The following is a 17,009-nucleotide window of genomic DNA, read 5'->3' as shown; positions in this document are numbered from 1 at the left end:
AGATGCCCCCTGCTCGTCCAGCACCAGCTGCAGGGGCACCAAAGTGCATTTCCATCAACACTGGACAACTCCCAAGTCACACCTTTCTTGCTCCTCCTCTCCACTCCTCTATCTGCTGTATTCATACAATTATAGAGTTGGAAGGGGCCCCAAGGGTCCAAGCCCCTGCGGTGCAGGAATCACAGCTAGTGGATCAATTTCTACTTAAAAACCTCTGGCGAAGGAGAGTCCACCTCCTTCTGAGGGAGTCCGCTCCACTGTTGAACAGCTGCTACTGGCAATAAGTTATTCCTGATGTTTAGCTGGGATCTCCTGTCTTGCAATTTGAATGCATTGGTTTGAATGCTGCCCTCTGGAGCAGGAAAAACAAGCTTCCTCCCTTGAGGTACCGTATTTTTTGCTCTATAAGACTCACTTTTTCCCTCCTAAAAAGTAAGGGGAAATGTGTGTGCGTCTTATGGAGCAAATGCAGGCTGCGCAGCTTTCCCAGAAGCCAGAACAGCAAGAGGAATTGCTGCTTTCCCTGCGCAGCGATCCCTCTTGCTGTTCTGGCTTCTGAGATTCAGAATATTTTTTTTCTTGTTTTCCTCCTCCAAAAACTAGGTGCGTCTTGTGGTCTGGTGCGTCTTATAGAGCGAAAAATACAGTATTTGAAGGTGGCGGTCCTCTCAGCTCTCCACCTTTTCTTCTCCAGGCTAAACATATCTAGCTCCTTCAACCATTCCTCATATGTCTTGGTTCCCAGGGTCTTTACCATTTTGGATGCCCTGCTTTTCCCACACTTAATTGTCCCAGGTGTGTCTGGCCAGATGATGTGGCTAGATGAGTTTAAGAGAAGCTGCCAAGAGAGATTTTGGAAGTGTGCATGTCTGCAACCAGCATAGTTCCCCCTGCAACCCTTTTCATAGAAGAAGGCAAAGAGGAGGAGGAGGGGAAAGTCACCCTGAAGGGGGCTCTTCCTCTTCCACAGGATGTCAAAGCCCTCAGCACAGCCCTGCAGTGCAGCTCTCTCTGCCCACGTGTGGCTCAAATACCTACCTAGCTGCTGATCCATATAGTTCAGCATCTTGTTCCCACGGAGACCAACCAGACACCCCCATGGGAAGCCCCTGAGCACCATGTGAGTGCAACACCAGCCACTCTCCTCACTTGTGCAGTAAAGGGTGGGCATTGAGTACAATAGGCTCACCCTTCGGGGAAAGAGGGGCTCTACCCTACCATCTCCCCTCTGTCTGCCCCACCTGTCTGTCTCTCCACTTACAACTAGTCCAGGTGGGAGGGAGCACACCTCCATAGAACCAGGAGGAGGGGGACAAATGCAGGGTGAGCTGGCTCTGGCGCCACCTACTGGTGGGCTCCCTGCCCAATGAGTAACCATTGGTGGGAGAGGAGACAGACACTGTGTGTGTGTGTGTGTGTGTGTGTGTGTGTGAGAGAGAGAGAGAGAGAGAGAGAGAGAGAGAGAGAGAGATCATGTTAGGTATTAGACAAGACTTGCTTTTAGTCTGTAATCAGGCAGATTGGGACAGGGGCAGGGAGAGGCAGCGAGAACTAATCTGCACAAAATGTACTGAGTCCAGAAACTCCTGACATCCTGTTGTGAAGAGGAAGCGCTAACTGCAAGTTTGTTTTCTGTCCTCTGAAATTTGTCTTGAATTTATATGGAAATTAGCATATGCAAGTTTGTGTCATTGGCCTGTGAGAAGAGTCTTGTCAATACCTGCCCATGGTACAAAGAGAAAAGCTACCTGTTCAGTTTGGCTAATGGGAGTTGCTGTCGCTCTACAGTTGCAGCCCACAACACCTTTCATCTTCACAACATCTTCACATCTTCACAAAGCTTGGCTAGGCTGTCTTTTTTTAAAAAAAAAATATTTATTGAGAATTTTAAGATTACAAAGAAACAAAGAGAGAGAAAAAGAAGGAAAAAACAAGTAACATTTAAACAATACGAATCAATAAAAAAACAAGGTCAAAAAGAGAAAAACAAAACAAAACACATAATACATCAAAATCAAAAAGCAAAAATAGACAAAAAATTTAAAAACAAATCCAATATTCCCAAATCATTAACTGTCATTACCTTGTTTCATCAACCTCCTCACACCTCCCTTTTTTGTATTCTAGTTGTTAATTATCTCAGCAAATCCTTTCCATCTTTCATAATATTCTGTCATTAAATTACCTTAATCTATTTTAACCTTATCTTACCATAAAAGGCCCTAAAACTTAAAATTTAATCTTATTTATACCAAATTCTCTTAACCATGACATATTCTTACATAATTGTTTTTAACATTTCTGCTAAAGCCAAATAATTTCATTCCAACATTTTTCTAATACTCTTTACTTTTACAAGATTTTCCTAAATAAATTATTTAAAACTTTCTTCCAATCTTCATCCAACGTCTCTTTCTCCTGGTCTCGGGTTTTGTCAGTCCTTTCTATCCCATCCATCTAGTCCATCAACCTGGTAACCTTATATCCGAGGCCCTTGGATCTCTTCCATGTCCCATCCGCAGATCTTCTTCATATTTATACCTGTGCTTTACTTTGTCTTCTGTTCCTTTCACTCGGGGAGACTCCAGCTTGACAATGTTTTTGTCCCTTCTCGACAGATCAACCCCTTTTCCAAAGTCAACACTGAACTCCATGTGGTATTTAAAAGCATGTTTCAAAGTCCCTCCCAAGTCCGAACACCTCCCGGCCCAAAGCCAGACTTGAAAGGTCAAAACATCCCTGCATAGGGGGGTCTATCCAGCCCCCCATCTCCAAACCAAACAGAACTGTCTCTCCAAATCTGGCTTTCTCCAGGTTCATTCGTCAAGTCCAACAACTCATGTTCCTGCTGGGCCACAGTTCCCTCCATCTCTGCCTCACTAGGTCCAGCCACAACCTCCTCCCTCATCTGATCTGTCAAAGCACACTCCTGAGTTAAATCCTGAGTGGGTTCTATATAAGTGCCCACTGCCTGTCCAAACTTTCTGATCCCAACAGTCATCAAATCCATCTTCTCATGTAACTGTTCCAATAAAGCACTTGTCTTACAAAAGGCCAACACCAGAGCCTCCGAGTACATTGTTGTTGAAGGTCAGAGTCTGTTCCCACGATCTTAATCTATTGCAGCTGCAAAGCTCCCCAGTTCGAATTTAATAACAGTTTCACAAGCTCCCTCTAGGGGAAAAAGCTTCTATTTGTATTCATCTCTCTCTCTCTCTCTCTCTCTCTCTCTTTAAAGCAAATCTAACAACAAAGTTTCCTTTTTCAGATATTTTGTCAATATTTTCTTCCTTTTAGATGCGAAGGGGAACAATGGAATCAATATGTTTCTCTTCTTTTAACTATCTGTCAAAGACGTTTGTCTGTAGTCAATGAACTTCCCGAAGACGTCTGTCCTGACACCCCGCTCCCAGGTTCAGGACGGTGGAGAATTGCTTTTCTTTGCTTGTCTTCTGCAAGTTTAATCAGCCCAGAAAAAGTCCCCACCTCTTCTCCTGCTTCCAAGGGGGGTTCAGTAATTTTAAATGATGAAAATTGATCCTTTACGAACGATTTTCTAAGCTCTAGCTTGCCATGTCTTTGCTTCAATTTATTTACAAAAAGCGGAAGGCAGACTTCCTGTTTAGACCTTCCCGCTTCAGTGCCAAATTAAAAAAAAAATTCTTATTCCAATTTTCCATTCTACTCACGGACTAGGCTGTCTTACCCGGAGGGCAGTGCCAGATTTACGTATAAGCTAAACAAACTTTGGCTTAGGGCCCCACTCTCTTGGGGGCCCCCAAAAAATTTAAAGGAAAAAACAACTGGATGTACATTTTCAAAATATAAGATAAAAAACAAATAAAATAAAACTTACATACAGCAACAGTTTTTGTGTTGTGTAGGCTCCTATGACGTAAGTAATGGGCCCTGCCTGCTATATATAGGGCCCCATTACCTACAGTAGCTTAGGGCCTCATCAAACCTAAATCCAGCCCTGCCGGAGGGCCACATTTGTCCTTGGCTAACCCTCTGGGGGGGACGCGGGTGGTGCTGTGGGTTAAACCACAGAGCCTAGGACTTGCTGATCAGAAGGTTGGCGGTTCGAATCCCCGCGACAGGGTGAGCTCCTGTTGTTCGGTCCCTGCTCCTGCCAACCTCGCAGTTCGAAAGCACGTCAAAGTGCAAGTAGATAAATAGGTACCGCTCCAGCGGGAAGGTAAACGGCGTTTCCGTGCGCTGCTCTGGTTTGCCAGAAGCGGCTTAGTCATGCTGGCCACATGACCCAGCAGCTCAACGCCAGCTCCCTCGGCCAATAAAGCGAGATGAGTGCCGCAACCCCAGAGTAGGCCACGACTGGACCTAATGGTCAGGGGTCCCTTTACCTTTACCTTAACCCTCTGGGGGCCACACTCCAGCAGTGGGTGTGGCCAAAACTGGGTGCAGCCAACACACCCCTCTCATATGCACACCAACACAGACCTCCTCTCCGCTCATGATCTCCACTCATCCAGTGATTGATCTGCTGACTGGGGAGAGGGTGGTGTGCCCCACAACCAGGATGCAGGGCTCCCGCACCCTAGTCCTAGGGCTAAGTATTTTCTTGTTGCAGACAATACCAGAATCAGTGGAGTGGGGAGCGGCAGAAAAATGTGTTTAGGAAGTTTTCAGCCCTGTTTTAAAGGAACAGGAACCTCTGTTGTGTAATTTCCCACGAGGCTATCTCCTCTAGAACCAATTCTAGGCTGTCAAATAATTTCCACCGCATGTTCCTGACTTGGATCATCTTCAAAGGCTCTTGCTGCTTTCTCCCTGATAAAGAGCTCTGCCTTACTTTCGTTTGACTTGGGGGAAATAAGCTGTTCTTAGAGTGGAGAGAATCACCCTCAATTAGATCTCTGTCTACAGGTTCAGGGATCAGAAAATACAGTACTGTAATCAAAAGTTGGCAACCCTACATTTGTTCTATGATAAACGTATTTCCAATATCTGGATGTCACCAGTGTCCTTTGACTTGGAGACCATCTTATTTTATTGTACGCAGCTGGAAGCACTGTGGATTTTAATTCTCTTGTATTTAATACCCTCTTGTATTCCCCAATTTACCAATTTATTTGTTTTGGGGAGGTGAGGTGAGGAAGGGGTTACTCTGAGAATGTATTTGCACTGTGGTTCCTTTCAGAGAGATGCTGGGTCACAACTGTGTCCTGTGAAGTCCACAAAACATTTATGCCGCGATAATAAATTTGTTAGCCTTTGAGGTGCCACAAGACTGTCGTTTTTGCTGTAAGGGACTGGTGTGGCTACTAGCCCTCTGGAAATGGAAATGGCTGGGTGCCAACTCCATTCAGAAAGTGCTGTCGGAAAAGAAAGGAAACTTTTGCAAAATGCACAGACTTGTAGAATATCTGGTTATAAACAAAAACAGCTAGGAAATGAGTGAGATTCAAACCTATGAAAATCCGAATTCTTCAAAGCTGGGGACTGTATCGTTCTCGTTTTATTTCTAGGAAAGATCTGTAGCTTGCTGCCTTTTCCAAATAAAAAAATTCCTTCCAGTAGCACCTTAAAGACCAACTAAGTTAGTTCTTGGTATGAGCTTTCGTGTGCATGCACACTTCTTCAAGGCAAGGAGGTAACGGGTAAAAGGAGATAACATTGATTAAAATGCAATAAAAAGAGCAGGAGATTAAAAGCCGCATTGACTGACCCATGGTTTTGAAGCCTGCTTAGGTTATTTGCATTTAGGCTACAGTCCTATGCACACTTGGGAGTAACTCCCCTTGAATTCAGTGGGTTTCCTTCCGAGCAGGGACGCCGGGAATCGCGCGGCCAAGGTTCCACTTTCCTCCCTCTTTATGCCCGGACGCCTCTCCAGAGAATCCAGCGGCACCCGAGAATGGAGACTACCACTCCCAGCATGCAATGCTAGGGAGGGGAGCTGGAGGGGACCCCGGGGTCCTAAAGACCACGTGTCCAGGCGCAACCTTTCGTTGGGCCGCTTGGCGACCCCCTCGCTGACTCGCCCGGGCAGAGCGGGGCCTTGCGGGGCCCAGCGGCGGCCAGGTTGCCGTTCGAAGCAGCTTGGGCTAAGACGTGCCGGCAACTTGGCCGCATCCACACGTGCAGAAGACACCGGGTGGAGCTCCGGGGATTTGGCGGGCGGGGCTGCCGAGGAGGGCGAAGGAAGGGCCGGGCGAGGATGGGGCGGCGCGGCGGCGGCTGGCGGGCGGCGGGGCTGCTGCTGCTGCTGCTGCGGGCGGGCGGCGGAGACGCGCTGCGGGACCAGGCCGAGGCGGCCCCGCCAGGGAACAGCCGGCCCTACGCCGTGCTCCAGACGCAGAACCTGGGTGAGGAGGCCGGACGCCTGGGTCCCCGGGGGAGAGAGGGCACCCTCCTCGGACGCCTGGGTCCCGCGGCCCTGCACCCGCCTTCCACCCCTCCAGGCCTCCGCCTCCCTCGCCTGTCCCAAGCCCATCACTCCGCGCCCCCCTTGCAGGTTCGCCCCCCCGGAAAGGGAGCCCCGGAACTGGGGGGGGGGGGGCTTTGGCTCCCTCCCCACTTCCATCCCTGTGATTCCTGGCTCATTTCTCCTTGCAGGGCCAAGGACCTTCTCTAGCCAAGGGCTGGCAGGAGGAACTGGTTTGCCCTTAGCAGCCGGGGCCAGGGAAGGAGGAGGTAGCCCCTGCCTGGGGTAGACTAGATGGCCTCTGGGACACCCCGCCTATGCTGCGGGGGGGGGGGGCGGTTAAAAGCCATGGAAAAGACAGACTCTGTGGACCCTGCATGCCTTTTTTTTAATGCCAGAGGAGCCTGCTGGATCAGGCGAGTGACCCATCCAGGCCAGCGTCCTGTTCTCACAGGGGGAAAGTGGCAAGTGAGACCGGAGCGCCAGAGCCCTTTTCTCTCCTCCTGGCAACTGGCATTCAGAGGCCTTGGTGCCTCCTGGGCTGGCTCTCAGCACTGAGCTTCCTTTCTTGAATTGTTTTGCCTCCCAGTCCAATTGTGACTTAAATGTGCTGAGATTTACACCTCACTGTCAGAAAGTTGCATCAGTAATAAGTTGTACTATTCCTCCTATCCTGTGAAGAAGACTTCCAAATGTGTTCCTCATTATGCGTCTGAGAATCCCCACAATCAGGTTGCTGGTCATTTGGCTGTTTCTTTTCCCAGCCAAGCTGGGGCTCCCAGCACTTTCTCCTCACCCTGCCAGGCAGTTCCTGGCCCAGCTGCATTTACTTGCAGCCAGGATGGGGCCAGCAAGGATTGCAGACTGGAATTTCCCCATTGACAGCCCCTGGCAGAGTCCAAGAGAATCTGGAGGGCTACAGGTTTCCTGTTTCTGCTCTAGCAGATGCTCAGTAGGAGCACTGGTTCTTGTTGTGCCCAAGGATGAGAGCAAGAGTCCAAGGAATTCTGAAAATGGGAGGAATTGGTAGCGAGGGTTGGAAGGCACTGTGAGTGATTGGCCTTTGAGGGCTCCTAGGTGCTGTGGTCTACTCTAAACCACAGAGCCTAGGGCTTGCCGATCAGAAGGTTGACGGTTCGAATCCCCACGACGGGGTGAGCTCCCGTTGCTCGGTCCCTGCTCCTGCCAACCTAGCAGTTCGAAAGCACATCAAAGTGCAAGTAAATAAATAGGTACCACTCCGGCGGGAAGGTAAACGGCGTTTCAATGCGCTGCTCTGGTTCGCCAGAAGTGGCTTAGTCATGCTGGCCACATGATCAATAAAGCGAGATGAGCGCCGCAACCCCAGAGTCATCTGCGACTGGACTTAACGGTCAGGGGTCCCTTTACCTTTAGGGAGCTTCACGGTCGAGTGGAGATTTGAACCCTGATTTCTCCCAAGTCCTATTCCCAGCCTGTAACTGCACCCTGTGTCTCCCAGCTCCTGCTCTTGAAGAGAGAGCAGCGTGCCCTGTAGACAGAATCAGTCCCTGGCTGCCCTCCTCCATGCCTTATCAGCCAGGCTCTCGCTCTTCCTTTCTCTTGCAGTTCTGATGGGAAGTGTCTTTGGCATCCTGCTCGTCGCCATGATCCTGCTGTCTGTGTGTGTGTACAAGCCCATTCGCCGGCGGTAGCCCAGGAGCAGCATCTTCAGGAGGGCTGGAAGCTGGTGGCTGGAGGGGAGACCCAGCTCCCAACACCAACGTGGGCCATGTGCTCTGATATACACTTCATCTTCATGCCCGACCAGCTTCTGGGCACGCTGAAGGGGGCTGTGCTTCCTTCCATCTTCCATGTAAAAGTTGTTTTGCTCTTGGTCTGATTGCTCCAGTTGCTGTTCCGTGTGTGTGTGTGTGTGTGTGTGTGTGTGTGTTTGCATGCATTTGCGCCACAGGGATTTGTGACTTAACAGAGCATTTAAAAAACCACCCTGGTTGTTTTCAGTTGGGCACTCCTGGACTTTCAAAAATGCAGAGCATATTTTGAACTGGGAAAGAAAGGCAGCATTTTATGAAAATTGTTTCTTTGTGTGTATGAACCAGAGGCTCCCACCACCCCAAACTGTTGTCTGTAATATTCTTGCTGACAAAACATTGTGAACTCCTCCCCACTATTTCTATTTTCCATCACTATTTGCACTTCTTCAGGTGTGTGGGAAGACTGCATCTCTCAGATGCACTTGAAACATGTTAGTTGCACTGTGGGGCATTGAAGTCACTCTCTGCTTTGTTGGGGGAGCTTCTCAAACAGGGATGGGGAACCTAGCCCAGCCAGCAGGACCAATGATTGGGGAGGCTAGGAATTGTAGCCCAATAACATCTGACTATCACCAATAGTCAGCATGGATTTCTGAAAAATAAGTCATGTCAGACTAACCTGATCTCGTTTTTTGACAGAATTACAAGCCTGGTAGATGAAGGGAACGCAGTGGATGTAGCCTACCTTGATTTCAGCAAGGCATTTGACAAGGTGCCCCATGATATTCTTGTAAAGAAGCTGGTAAAATGCGGTCTTGACTATGCTACCACTCAGTGGATTTGTAACTGGCTGACTGACCGAACCCAAAGGGTGCTCATCAATGGTTCCTCTTCATCCTGGAGAAGAGTGACTAGTGGGGTGCCACAGGGTTCTGTCTTGGGCCCGGTCTTATTCAACATCTTTATCAACGACTTGGATGATGGACTCAAGGGCATCCTGATCAAATTTGCAGATGACACCAAACTGGGAGGGGTGGCTAACACCCCAGAGGACAGGATCACACTTCAAAACGACCTTGACAGATTAGAGAACTGGGCAAAAACAAACAAGATGAATTTTAACAGGGAGAAATGTAAAGTATTGCACTTGGGCAAAAAAAATGAGAGGCACAAATACAAGATGGGTGACACCTGGCTTGAGAGCAGTACATGTGAAAAGGATCTAGGAGTCTTGGTTGACCACAAACTTGACATGAGCCAACAGTGTGACGCGGCAGCTAAAAAAGCCAATGCAATTCTGGGCTGCATCAATAGGAGTATAGCATCTAGATCAAGGGAAGTAATAGTGCCACTGTATTCTGCTCTGGTCAGACCACACCTGGAGTACTGTGTCCAGTTCTGGGCACCACAATTCAAGAAGGACACTGACAAACTGGAACGTGTCCAGAGGAGGGCAACCAAAATGGTCAAAGGCCTGGAAACGATGCCTTATGAGGAACGGCTAAGGGAGCTGGGCATGTTTAGCCTGGAGAAGAGGAGGTTAAGGGGTGATATGATAGCCATGTTCAAATATATAAAAGGATGTCACATAGAGGAGGGAGAAAGGTTGTTTTCTGCTGCTCCAGAGAAGCGGACACGGAGCAATGGATCCAAACTACAAGAAAGAAGATTCCACCTAAACATTAGGAAGAACTTCCTGACAGTAAGAGCTGTTCGACAGTGGAATTTGCTGCCAAGGAATGTGGTGGAGTCTCCTACTTTGGAGGTCTTTAAGCAGAGGCTTGACAACCATATGTCAGGAGTGCTCTGATGGTGTTTCCTGCTTGGCAGGGGGTTGGACTCGATGGCCCTTGTGGTCTCTTCCAACTCTATGATTCTATGATTCTATGAAAGGGACGCGGGTGGCGCTGTGGGTAAAACCTCAGAGCCTAGGACTTGCCGATCGTATGGTCAGCGGTTCGAATCCCCGCGGCGGGGTGAGCTCCCATCGTTCGGTCCCAGCTCCTGCCCACCTAGCAGTTCGAAAGCACCCCTAACTGCAAGTAGATAAATAGGTACCGCTTTATAGCGGGAAGGTAAACGGCGTTTTCGTGTGCTGCGCTGGCTCGCCAGAGCAGCTTCGTCACACTGGCCACGTGATCCGGAAGTGTCTGCGAACAGCGCTGGCTCCCGGCCTCTTAAGCGAGATGAGCACGCAACCCCAGAGTCGGTCACGACTGGCCCGTACGGGCAGGGGTACCTTTACCTTTTTAACATCTGGAGAAGGACTGATTCCCCACCCCAGTCCCTTTCTGGTTGGCCAGCACAGAGGGCTCATCTTGTATCATTTTGCAGAAAGGTTCTACTTACCAATAACACAACTTAATCCATTCTAGTTTGAGTGATCCATTAGTCACTGTCCTAAGCCTCTGGGAAGAGGTCTAGCTTAGTCACATGGTATTTGCTTATGCATGCAAAAGGTCCCAGCCAGGTGCAAACCCCACCTCTTCAGGTAGGGCTGGGAATTGCCCCCTGCCAGAAACCCTGGGAGCCTCTGCCAGTCAGTGCAGACAGTCCAGAACTAGATGGACCGTTGGGCCATGGCATAAAGGCAGCTTCCTGGGCTTCCAGGTTTCAATCAGTTAGCATCACTTCTCTGCATCAGAAAACACAGAGCTTAACACTAAGCTGGTGACTCAATGGGTATGGCAAATCACCCATCTCCTACAACCCTTCTGAGAAAACCTCCACCGCACCCTCCCACTATATAGAAGGGTCTGGTGACTTCTGTTTCAGTGTATCTGAAGAAGTGTGCATGCACACGAAAGCTTATACCAAGAACAAACTTAGTTGTTCTCTAAGGTGCTACTGGACAATTTTTTATTTTTTATATATATTTTGACTGCATCAAACCAACACAGCTACCTACCTGAACTAAGCTAGTAGCAAATTAAACTTCAGCAAGACCCATTTAAGTTGTTTTGGAGTACAAATAAGGAGCAGCAAACAGGCTAGGTCCCAAAATTATCTGGCCTGTTTTTAGGAAACAGGCTCTATAGGGTAGCAAGCAAAGGCTTCAGTTTTCATGGAGTTGTAGTGCTGGAAGTCTAATTTCCTGAAATGCAGGAATCACAGTTAAAGAAGCACTGGCAGTTGGCCACCCAACCTCTGCTTAAAATCATCTAAAGAAGGAGAGTCTACCACCTTCCGGGAGTCTGTTCCACTGCCAAACATCTTTTACCACCAGAAAGTTCTTCCTGTTTTCTTCTGCCACGTGATGGGACTGGTGTGACTTAAAAGAAAGAGAATTGTGAAATCTTAAGAGTAGTGATGTGAGGTAAGAATATTCTCCACAAACTGTAAACTAATGTAAGAACCAGTTTTACAACCCACATTAAAATTTGTAAATAAATATAGTGGTGCCTCGCAAGACGGAAAACTCGCTAGACGAAAGAGTTTTCCGTTTTGGAGGTGCTTCGCAAAACGAATCTCCTATGGGCTGGCTTCGCAAGACGAAAATGTCTTGCGAGTTCCTGCGGGGGGGTTTTCCTCCCCCCCTTTCTAAGCCGCTAAGCCGCTTATTAGCTGATCCGATCAGCAGATAATCCACTAATCCGTCAATGGGCTTGCTTACGAAAAAACCGCTAAACGAAGAGAATCACAGAACGGATTCTTTTCGTCTTGCGAGGCACCACTGTAATAAGTCAAGCTGTGATATTGCCAGTGTACATAATGAATAATGATTTTTTTTAATCCAGTTACATTGTGTCATTCACCATTGGCAGTTCTGAAATGTGAGCTACAGAAACATTAATTTTTTTTAGTTTAAAAATAACTAATTTAATTGGATGAACATAGGGGCGTGATTGTATGTCCCTCTCCAGTCATGCCTGTGTACATAAGTGTGTGTGTCTTTTTGGTAGTACAAATCTTGTTGCAAAAGGGAGGTAATGGTGCTAAGATCCCTGTATTTCAGTGGGTTGGACTGGATGACCCCAGGGTCCCTTCCAACCATACAAATCGATGGCTATGTGGAAGAGTAGTTCAGTGGTGGATTGTATGTTGTGTGTAATGTGAAGATGCTAGAGGTAATTAGAAGGAAGGATAAGGAATGTGTCTGCAAGCATTGGAGAGTGAAGTTATGGTGGGGGTAGGGTGGGGTGGGGTGATGGGCTGAAATTCAGCTGAGCTTTGCTCTTTGGTATAGAAAGATGGAAGGATTGGTTTTCAGAGTTTGGAATAGTTTTAAGAAGTGGGAGGTGAAAGTGGTGATGTTTTGAAGCAGAGCTGGTGATACCAAGCATTTGAGTGCATATCTAGGGGTTTTCACCATTTTGTCTGTTATTTAAATCAGACTTCAAATATGCTAGAGTCCATCCAAAGTTTAAAGCACATAAAGGTAAAGGGATCCCTGACCATTAGGTCCAGTCGCAGACGACTCTGGGGTTGCGGCGCTCATCTCGCTTTATTGGTTGAGGGAGCCGGCGTACAGCTTCCGGGTCATGTGGCCAGCATGACTAAGCCAGAGAAGAGGAGGTTAAGGGGTGATATGATAGCCATGTTCAAATATATAAAAGGATGTCACATAGAGGAGGGAGAAAGGTTGTTTTCTGCTGCTCTAGAGAAGCGGACACGGAGCAATGGATCCAAACTACAAGAAAGAAGATTCCACCTAAACATTAGGAAGAACTTCCTGACAGTAAGAGCTGTTTGACAGTGGAATTTGCTGCCAAGGAGTGTGGTGGAGTCTCCTACTTTGGAGGTCTTTAAGCAGAGGCTTGACAACCATCTGTCAGGAGTGCTCTGATGGTGTTTCCTGCTTGGCAGGGGGTTGGACTCGATGGCCCTTGTGGTCTATTCAAATTCTATGATTCTAAGCCGCTTCTGGCGAACCATAGTAGTGCACGGAAATGCCGTTTACCTTCCTGCCAGAGCAGTACCTATTCATCTACTTGCACTTTGACGTGCTTTTGAACTGCTAGGTTGGCAGGAGCAGGGACCGAGCAACAGGAGCTCACCCCGTTGCGGGGATTCAAACCGCTGACCTTCTGATCGGCAAGTCCTAGGCTCTGGTTTAACCCACAGCGCCACCCACGTCCCTCTTTAAAGCACATACAAATTCATAATTAGGTGAAATGAGCTTTGATCATTTTTTCCTGCAAATAAAGGGCAGAAAATTTGATCTGCTAATGGTAAGGCTGAAATGACAGGATATTAAAAATCTTATGAACCATGACTGGCCATTTTCACTCAAACACAAGAGGGCGGTCGATTGTTCTGCTAATGATGGGGGGGGTGATGACACAAAATAATAACAATCCACATTTTTGAAAAGCGATCTGTACCCCTAACTCCTGTAGATAAAGAAGGCGTGTAGCTCCCAATTTTCTTTGCCTGGGGTGCAGACATGTCTGTTTAATGCAGGAAACATCATCAATTAGTGCTGAGACTTGATTAGGAATTTAATTTGACCAAACTTTTATTACTGGCTTTCGGTGGAAAAGTTGAGTTGTTGGGTTGTCTGAATGGTGAAATTCTGATCTGTGTAAAGTTTAAGATTTATAAGCCTGCTTCCTAAGCAGCAAGAAACAGGAAAGCATATGTATCAGAAATGTCTTAGGACATCAAACTGGGAAAATGGATTTTAAACTGACTAAACAAGTTTTCAGCCCTTGGGAATTTGGTCTCTTACATCTACCCCTTCCTTGAGTCCCTAGTAAGAAAAGCCAATCATGGCTTTATTCCAATGGTAATTTAGTCAGGGGATGTAACACTTTAAATGGTATAATAGATTGCTGAATCATGAACCCTGTGCATGTACAGAGGCTATGTTAGTTGAAAAGAAAAGAAAAATGAGGTTTAAACCAAGAGGTGACAAAGCTATGCCCTGCACATGGAACTTTATTCAAATTTCTTTAGGTAAAATTGGGAGCCATTGAGGAAACTGCAGTGAGAACTACCCCTTTGTGGGCTTTGTGTAAAAATGTAAGTTGCCCTAAATCTTTGCCCCAGGGGCTACTTACAAAGAAACAATAGTTAAGTACAGAACCATTAACAGCTATCAACAATAGAAAAAAGGTTCCCAGATTTTAATCTAACCTGCAAATTTTCATATGTATTTCAACTATATGTAATACCCTTTTTTCTATTTTGGTGTGACCTTATTCTTAGCAATTCTATACCCATGGCCACACAGTGATTTATTTATTTTTACAGAAAGTAGCTTTAATACTTTACACTTAAAGTACCTAGGCCTATACAATTATGTTTAACAGCATGTGAGGTGGCCTTGATTTAAACAGTTGACGTTTCTATATTTTTATTTAGTGCCAGTAACTGGTTTTTGCAGTGCTATTCAAAGGTACAAGGTGCCATTTACCAGAGATTGACATACTGAAATATATTATCATATAATGATAATGATTACTCCAAGACCAAAATTATGGTCTTTGGGAAGCGTAGTTCCAGATCCAAATGGAAAATGGATCAGCAGAATCTGGAGCAAACATGCTCCTTCAGATATCTGGGAGTTCTCTTCACTGAGATGCTGTCATGGAAGGGGCACGTTGAGGCTACGAAACTCAAAGCACAGAATGCTTGTGGGGCATTAATGAAATTCTATTTTACGGTGGGTGGGTGGCCAGTTACTAGAAGCTGTGTTGAAAATCTTTGCCAGCGAAGTGGTTTCCCAGATGCTGTATGGAATAGCGATATGGGGCATGGACCCAAAGGCTAACAAAGCCTTAGAAATAGTGCAGAACAAATTCCTCAGGAAAGTGCTCTCGCTCCCCAACAGGATCCCAGTGAGATACAAGCCTCTCTTACTACACATTATGCACTGAATGAAAGGCTACTTTGCTTGCTCCATTTTCTCCAGACAGTAGGATAACTTCTACTGTGAGTTGTCATGCACAGATGCATGTGCCAGCATTTTACACCATGAATGAAAAAGCTACTCAGAGTGGCTGGGGCAACCTAGTTAGATGGGCAGCCTATAAATGATGATGATGATGATGATGATGTGAAGAGTAGGGAACACCTGTTGATGTACTGGCTTCTCCATACATCACTGGGGAGTAGATTGAACTGTGCATACTTTAACCAGAGAAACTGGTAAGGCTGCAAGTGCGAACTCCCCCTGTCCTAGCAAATGCACAAAACAGCATTAATGGAGAACAGCAGTCATGATCCAGCTTCCATGCTGAGCATGCAGAGTCACACACTCTGCCATGGAGACACATCCAAACCTTTGGACTTTCCTTTGCAAGCAAAGTGCAGCTCTGCCTCTTCATAGGTGCTTGGATTGTGGCTTTTTTGTGTATCTTAGCACAACCATTTCTTCAAGGAGTCAAGAGGTTGGAAGATGCAATGGAATAAGCTAGTTGAGGGTGTTCACACTGAAAAAAAATGCACACAAGTTTTTGTTGGTGCAGATGTGGTTTCGTTTTTTGTTTTACATACAAACTTGATTTTCCTGGTGTATATATTTTATACTTAACAAAGGGTTAATTTTGCCATTGTATTTATTTTTGTTTAACTGATTTGAACCTAAATGTCACTTTCAAAATGAGAATTCTGCCTCCGCCTCTTTCCCTTCATTGTGACTATGAGCCTGCAGCTGTAGTTCAGGTACTTCTGAGCTGGAAATGTAACTCCAATTGCTTCACTGTGCAGTAAAAAAAATTGTGGCTTCACACAACAAATTCCTGACTATTGCGGTTCACATATTTTCTAGACTGATTGTGATGTAAAGGGCTTGGCCTTTTGCAATCCTTGCATCTTTCAAGGCAGTCACTGCTGTTTCTATTATTTGGGCAGCACAGGATCATGGCTGAGAGATAATGAGGTTCTGTCAGCCATGATATTGCCCAAATATTTTCAAGCATCCCTGCATGATCCCCAAAATGGAACATATTATGTAGCAAATAAGATGCTATTCAGATTATGCTGTATTAAAGCAGCCTGCTCAAGACATTTATTTATGAAAGCTGCTTTGCAAGGGCTTATTAATGCATTATATTACAAGCACATGCAAACAAAGTGCTGAATGTGAAAGTGGCTTGTCTCTCTGGACCCAACTAAGTGCCACACTGCATCAAAAGAGCGAAGGATCCACTGACTTGCTAAATGTCACAGAATGTCTACACCGTTTAAGGTGCCTGACAGGCCTCACTAGGACAGTTGTTACTGCCGGAGAGGCACAGAGTGTTTTTAAAATGTTTTAAAAAAATTTTTCTGGGTTTTTTGTATGTGGGGGGTGGGATTGATGTTTGGTTGGGCTTGGGGAATTATTATTTTTTTATTTTGATGTTTTTGTAATTTTATATTTTTTGTTTGTATTGTTTTATTGGTTTTGTTTGTTTGTTTAAGGTGTTATTTTGTTTTTAGGGGGAGGGGTCAGGGCTGCCGGGGAGTGGGCCCCAGCCCACAAAATGGCTGGGGCATGTTCCACAGGGGGGGATGCACTGGGACAACCGATCTCAGTGATCACGGGTAGGAGGAGGAGTTACGCTAAGACCAGACCATGTCATTACAGAGGAGGCAGGTTTAGTCGTTGTCTGAGGACTATCCCTGCCTCCGGGTCTGGTCCTGACCGGATGGATACTAGAATCAGCAAGGGATACCGACATGACCTGAAGGTGCTGCTGTGCAATGCCAGGTCAATGATTCATAAGACCACTGCCATCCATGACTTGATCATGGATGGAGGATTTGACCTAGCTTGTGTAACAGAGACTTGGTTGGATGAAGCAGATGGGCCTGTTCTTGCCGCTGCGTGTCCACCAGGTTTCTCTTACGCACAGCAACCCAGGTCATGTGGGCGGGGAGGGGGGGTTGCAGTGATTTTTAGGAAGTCATTAGTTTGCACCAGGCGTCCTATTGGGAAGACCCAGTTTTCTGAGTGC

At 46.6% G+C, this 17,009-nt stretch overlaps 4 long non-coding RNA genes across 4 annotated transcripts in view; 2 read left to right on the top strand and 2 right to left on the bottom strand.

Annotated features, from left to right (window-relative positions):
• The window catches only part of LOC310691278, a 125,658-nt gene extending 120,417 nt beyond the window's left edge, over positions 1-5,241 (bottom strand). The window contains exon 1 of the long non-coding RNA XR_014518442.1: positions 4,138-5,241. This is a non-coding gene — a long non-coding RNA (uncharacterized lncRNA). The remainder of the gene's footprint in view (positions 1-4,137) is intronic.
• Positions 3,228-3,471, bottom strand: LOC310691740. Its single transcript, XR_014518550.1, has 2 exons — positions 3,378-3,471; positions 3,228-3,341 (listed from the first exon to the last, which is right to left on the bottom strand). It is a non-coding gene; the product is annotated as an uncharacterized lncRNA (long non-coding RNA).
• A 966-nt stretch (positions 5,242-6,207) lies between the features above and the next one.
• Positions 6,208-8,370, top strand: LOC310691996. The gene is made up of 2 exons (XR_014518638.1): positions 6,208-6,329; positions 7,976-8,370. It is a non-coding gene; the product is annotated as an uncharacterized lncRNA (long non-coding RNA).
• Positions 8,371-10,257: 1,887 nt separating this feature from the next.
• On the top strand, positions 10,258-15,806 carry LOC310691279. Its single transcript, XR_014518443.1, has 2 exons — positions 10,258-11,506; positions 11,792-15,806. It is a non-coding gene; the product is annotated as an uncharacterized lncRNA (long non-coding RNA).
• Positions 15,807-17,009: the final 1,203 nt, after the last annotated feature.

The sequence above is a fragment of the Podarcis liolepis genome (assembly GCF_965112155.1).
Source record: "Podarcis liolepis genome assembly, chromosome: 13".
Lineage (NCBI taxonomy): Eukaryota > Metazoa > Chordata > Lepidosauria > Squamata > Lacertidae > Podarcis > Podarcis liolepis.
This window is presented reverse-complemented; position numbering and strand designations above follow the sequence as displayed.